The following is a 6,784-nucleotide window of genomic DNA, read 5'->3' as shown; positions in this document are numbered from 1 at the left end:
AGCCCCACCAGAGTAGCTGGGGGGAGTGGAGGACTCCTTCACCATGGCCTGTTGGACGCATGCAGCACTAGCAAGCCGATCTAATCCCTCCCAGCATGGGAGCCTGGAGTGGGGAACTCCTCCACCTCTGTCTGTGGGATGCACGTGGCTCTAACAAACAGTTCTGGTCTTGCCCAGAGCAGAAGACTTCTCCACCACCTCCTGTAGGGCGCTCGTGGCTCTAGCAAGCAGTTCTGGGCCCAGCCAGCACAGGTGTCCTGGAACGTATCTTATATTTAGTTTTTTTTTTCTTCCTTAGTTTCTTCCAGCCTGCAACTGCTCTTTTTTATAACTTATCTTTCATGACCCTAACACTTCAGAAGATTGTCAATTAGCAATCTAAAATGTCCCATAATTTGATTTTTTTTCAGATATAGTATTTTCTCCTGATTGGAAAGTTGTTGTCAGCTACACTGCCACAGCACTCTACCCAGGGTAACAGAATGAGGCTCTGTCTTAAACAAACAAACAAATATGATCAGAGAAATATTACTCCAACTCATCCTTGCTAACTCATTCTCCTTGCCTTTTTCTCTCTTTCCTTATAATTAGTTTTGTATTTTTCCCATTTACATTTGAACAGATGAGCATATAAGCATTTTCTTATAACTCCTTTTTCTTATGTGAATAGTACAGCATGCTATATAGCTTTTTGTGCTTAAGTTTTTCACTTTACAGTCTATCTCACTCCAGTTTAGTACACAGAGGTTTTCCTCATTCTTTTCTTATAGCTATTTAATATTTGATTGTGTGACATACCATAGTTTATTCACCTACTCTCCTATGAGGGGGCATTTACGTTTCTTCTATTACTTTGCAATTAAAAATATGATTGCAATTTTTGTTAATGGTGAAAGGTGTGGGTTCACTTTCAGTATTCTACAAGTCTCCAGCCAGTTCACCCAGCACCATTTATTTTTTTATTTTATTTTTTTTCCCAGCACCATTTATTAAAGGGAATCTTTTCCCCAATTTATGTTTTTGATAGGCTTATCAAAGATCAAATGATGATAAGTGTCTGAGCTCATCTCATGGTTCTCTATTCTGTTCCATACATCTACTTCTCTATTTTTGTGCCAGTACCATACTGTTTTGATCACTATAGATTTATAGTGTAGCCTGAAGTTTGGTAGCATGATTACTCCTGATTTGTTTTTGTTTCTGAGTAATGTCTTGGCTATTCATGTTTTTTCTAATTCTATATAAAACAAAGTACTGTTTCTTCCAGATCTTTAAAGTATGATGGTGGTCCTTTAATAGGGATTTATATTATATTTAAACTTAAAACATGAAACTATAAAGATACTTGGAAAGAGTGCAGGGGAAACACTTGAAGAAATTGGCCTGGGAGAATATTTTGTGAGGATCCCCACCCCTGGGCAATTTAAGCAACACCAAAAATGCATTACTGAGATCTGATCAACTTAAAAAGCTTCTGCACAGCCAGGAACACAGTAAGCAAAGCAAGCAGATAGCCCTCAGCATGAGAGAAGGTCTGATAACTAGAATCCACAGAGAACTCAAACTAATCAATAAGAAAAGAACAAATAACCCCATTTCATTGTGGGCAAGAGACTTGAGCAGAAGCTTCTCTGAAGAAGACAGGTGCATGGCCTACAGACACATGAAAAAATGCTTATCATCTTTAATCATCAGAGAAATGCAAATCAAAATCACTTTGAGATATGATCACATAACAAAATCCCTAAACTATGTCCATCCCAAATGTTGGCACAGATGTGGAGAAAAGGAACACTTCTGCAAGCTAATACGTTCCTTTTGGAAAGAAGTTTGGAGAACACTTAAGGAACTAAAAGTAGACCTGCCATTCAATCTTGCAATTCTTCTATGAGGTATATATCCAGAAGACCAAAAATCACTTTACAACAAAGATATTTGCACCACATTATTTATTGCAGCCCAATTCATAATTGCCAAGTCATGGAAGCAGCCCATGTGCTCATCAACCCATGAATGGATTAATAAATTGTGGTATATGTATACCATGGAATATTATGTAGCCTTAAAAAAGATGGAGACTTTACCTCTTTTTTGTTTACATGGTTGGAGCTGGAACATATTCTTCTTAGTGAAGAATCTCAAGCATGGAAGAAAAAGTATCCAATCTACTCAGTACTATTATGAACTATACAAATGACCTCTGAAAGTATTGTCTTTCAGGACTATTATGAAAGCAATATATAATCATTCATATTTTCATATGAAGGATAAAACACAACTATAATCCAGGATGAAAGAAGGAAGAGGTGGGGGAGGGGAGGGGAGAAGGTGAGTGGAAGGAGGGTAATTCATGGGAACCTCACCTAGGGTGTATATTGCAAGGGTACATGTCAAATTTATTAAGAGTAGAGTATAAATGTCTTTTTTTTTTTTTGAGACAGAATCTCACTACATTGCCCTGGGTAGAGTGCTGTGGTGTCACAGCTCACAGCAACCACAAACTCTTGGGCTTAAGTGATTCTCTTGCCCCAACCTCCCAAGTAGCTGGGATTACAAGTGCCTACCATAACGCCCAGCTATTTTTTGGTTGCATCTGTCTTTGCTGTTTAGCTGGCCCAGGCCAGGCTTGAACCCACCATCTTTGGTGTATGTGGCCAATGCCTTACTCACTGAGCTATGGGCAGGGCACCGAGTTGAGTATAAATGTATGAACACAATAATTACATACGTGAGGTGAAGGCTATGTTAAGCAGTTTGATGTAAGTATTCCAAATTGTATATAAAATCAGCACATTATACCACATAAATTCATTAATGTATACAGTTATGACTTAATAAGAAAAATTAAAAAAATTAAATAGCCAAAATGAAGACCCCAAATGAGGCTCTTCAATTTTGGTTACCACCAGACAAGGATCATGATTTGAGCCACGTGTGAGCCATCTGCCTGCCATGGGTGCTGCATTTATAGCACCCTTGATTAGATGTGACATTTTCTCACTCTAAGTATTTTTTTTTTTTTTTTTTGGTAGAGACAGAGTATCACTTTGTCATCCTTGGTAGAGTGCTTGGCATGTTACACAGCTAACAACAACCTCCAACTCCTGGGCTTAGGCGATTCTCTTGCCTCAGCCTCCCGAGTAGCTGGAACTACTGGCGCCCACCACAATATCTGGCTATTTTTTTAATTGCAGTTTGGCTGGGGCTGGGTTTGAACCTGCCACCCTCAGTGTATGGAGCCTGTGCCCTACCCACTGAGCCATGGGCGCGGCCCTCTCACTCTAAGTATTTTGCCCATATTTGAAGAGAGCCACACAGGGGACCTTATTAAAATCTGCAGAAACTTGTGAATATGTGAGGGTGCACTTACGTGAACAGGAGGGAGAGAATGGATTTTTATCTTCTGAGAATCTGAGGATTTTATTTTATAGGAGCTTACAAATGAATGAGCAGGATAAAGAAGACACTGGTCTCATTTAAAATGGACTGTAGTGCCTCCTCTGCTTGAAAGACAGAGATGCCCCAGTAATGTAGAGTTTAAGTTGTTTGCATTGCCCAGAGTTTAAGTTATTTACTTCTTCCATAAAAAAACAACATGATTGAACTAATAAACTTTTGCATTATTATCAGCAATATATGAATGTGCCTATTTTCCCACAGCCTTGCCAACAGAATGTTACCAACTTCTTCAGTTTTTTCTAGTTTGGTAAGTGAAAAATGTGTAAGTGGTTTTATTTTTCATATCTCCAATTTGGAATGAATTTAAACATTTTTCCTGGTTTGAAGTTTATTTTTATATCTTTTATGGTGAATTTTCTGTTCATATATTTTTCCCATTTTTCTTTTGGATTTTTTTTTTTTCAGACAGAGTGTCACATTTTGCCCTTGGTAGAGTACTGTGGTGTCACAGCTCACAGTAATCTCAAACTCTTGGGCTTAAGTGATTCTCTTGCCTCAGCCTCCCAAGTAGCTGGGACTACAGGAACCCATTACAATGCCTAGCTAGTTTTTGGTTGCAGTTGTCATTATTGATTTTAGCTGGCCCTGACTGGGTTCAAACACTCCAGCATTGTTGTATGTGAAGTGTATGTGCCGACGCCCTACCCACTGAGCTACAAGCACCACCTTTTTGAGACAGAGGCTCAGTTTGTCATTCTCAGTAGAATGCAGAGCTGTCATAGCTCACAGCAACCTCAAATTCCTGGGTTCAAGCTATCTTCTTGTCTCAGCCTCCTGAGTAGCTGGGATTACAGGTGCCTGCCACAACACCTGGTTAGCATTTTTTTTTTTTTTTTTGAGATAGAATCTTGCTCTTGCTGAGGCTGGTCTTGAACTCCTGAGCTCAGGCAATCCACTTGCCTCTGCCTCCCAGAGTGCTTGCCTTACAGGCATGAGCCCCTGCACCTGGCTTGGGTTCTTTTTTTGTTCCTTATTTATTCTTTAACAAAATCACTTGGCTGTTATGCTGAGGACAATTTGTAGGACACTGGTAGAAACAGAGAAAAAGTTAATTGGTTATTTCAATAATCAAGGTGAGAAATAATGTAAGATAATCACAGTGGAAGTGGTGAGCTGTGGTTAGATTTCAGATATAATTTGAATGTAAACCAATAGAATTTCCTAATGGACTACTTGTAGGTCATAAGACAAAGAAAGAAATCAAGATGAACTTCATGTATTTCCATCTGATCATGTAGAAGCCTGAATTTGTCATTAACTAAGATAGAGAAGACCTTAGCTGAGACAAGTTTTGGGTGTTGGTGATGATCAGAAGATGGTTTGGCTTGTGTTAACTTTGAGATTGTACCTCCATGAGGAAATGTCAAGAAGTCAACTAGATAGATACACAATTTGGGAGTCTAGAGGGGGTAGTTTCTAACTATAGATGGTATTAGATCCATAAGAATCAGATAAGATGATCACAGGAATATAAATTTAAAATTGATAAAAATGGAATGAACTCTAAGTAACTCCAACATGAAGAGATTATGGAGAAGGGATTAGTGAGAAACACAGAAGAAGCAGAGAAAATGAGGTATTAGTAAAACAAAAATAATACTGTGCCCTTGAAACAGAATGAAGAACAAATTTCATTGAAGACAGAATGATCAATGGGTCAAATAAGAAAAAGACCAAGAACTAACCATTGCATTTAGCAAATATAATGGTCACTGGGGACTTTGACGAGAGTAGCTGTAGAGTGCTCTTATGGTAAAGACGAAACCCTAATTTGACTGAATTTCAGAATGAGAAGGGTGGAGTTTGAAACTAGCAGCATTGCACAAATTACAAACAATTTTATTGCCAAAGATTTAAGCCACATTTCAGATATAGTAGCCAAAGAAATGTGTTTGATGACTTTCATGATTAGTAAAACCTTAATAAGAAGCAAAAAGACAAAAAGGAGAAAATAGGCCAAAATAAAGGAAGACAATTAAATGAAATTGAAGATAGATGCAATATGTCCATCAGATGATTGTAGTTAACAAAAAGAAGGCTTACTGTTAGACTAATCCAAAGACTTATAACCACAACTCTTTTTCTTTCCTTTTCTTTTTTTTTTTTTTTCTGAGACAGAGTCTCCCTGGGTAGAGTGCCGTGGCATCACAGCTCACAGCAACCTCAAACTCTTGAGCTTAAGCGATTGTCTTCCCTCAGCCTCCCAAGATGCTGGGACTACAGGTGCCCACAACAATGCCTGGTTATATTTTGGTTGTAGTTGTCATTGTAGTTTGGTGGGCCAGGGATGGATTCAAACCTACCAGCTCTGGTGTAAGTGGCTGGCACCCTAGCCGCTTGAGCTGCAGGTGCCAAGCCTATGACCACAATTATTTTAATCTTCTCTTCTAGTCCTCAGAACTCAACTAAAACTGTCCCTTTTCAAATTTGTTTTGTGTTTTTGTTATTTTGAGACAGAGTCTCACTCTGTAGCCTGGGTAGAATGCCCTAACGCTATCATAGCTCACAGCAAACTCAAACTCCTGGGTTCCAGTGATCCTCTTGCCTTCTCCCAAGTAGCTGGGACTACAGGTGCCTGCCACAATGCCTAGCTACTTTTCCTATTTTTTTTAGCAGTAGAGATGGGGTTTTGCTCTTGTTTAGACTGTTCAGGAACTCCTGAACTCAAGTAATCCACCTGCCTCAGCCTCCCAGAGTGCTAGTAGTACAGGGTTGAGCCCCCATGCCAGCCTCCTTTTCCAATTTGCCCCCATGCCAGGCCCCTTTTCCAATTTATCAGTGTACTCCAAGATGAGTCCACATTTTCCTTTCTTTTCTGCCTAAGTGGTTATCTAGTACTTCTGGATGTCTGATGTTGTCTGGCCTTGTTTTAGTTCTTCCTATCTGGCATGCTCTCTCTGCCTTTAAATTTATTGTTTCCCCTGATGGAAAAAGTTTTTGCATCCCTATATCTCTTACCCCTATACTTATTTAACTTCTGCTTTTCCTTCATATTTTGGCTCAGCCATCATTTTTGTTTTCTCTTTTTATTTCCTTTTTTTTTTTTTGAGACAGAATCTCACTTTGTCACTCTTGGTAGAGTGCCATGGCGTCATAGCTCACAGGAACCTCAAACTCCTGGGCTCAAGTGATTCTCTTGCCTCAGCCTCTCGAGTAGCTGGGATTATAGGAGCCCTCCACAACACCTAGCTATGTTTAGAGATGAGGTCTCCCTTGGCTTAGGCTGGTCTTGAACCTGTGAGCTCAGGCAATCCACCCACCTCAGCTTCCCAAGTGCTGGGATTACAAGCATGAGCCATCGCACCTGGCTTTTTTTTTTTTTTTT

The sequence above is a fragment of the Otolemur garnettii genome, unplaced genomic scaffold (genome assembly GCF_000181295.1).
Source record: "Otolemur garnettii isolate 467f Iridium unplaced genomic scaffold, OtoGar3 scaffold00010, whole genome shotgun sequence".
NCBI classification, from domain to species: domain Eukaryota; kingdom Metazoa; phylum Chordata; class Mammalia; order Primates; family Galagidae; genus Otolemur; species Otolemur garnettii.
Note: the sequence above shows the minus strand (reverse complement) of the source record.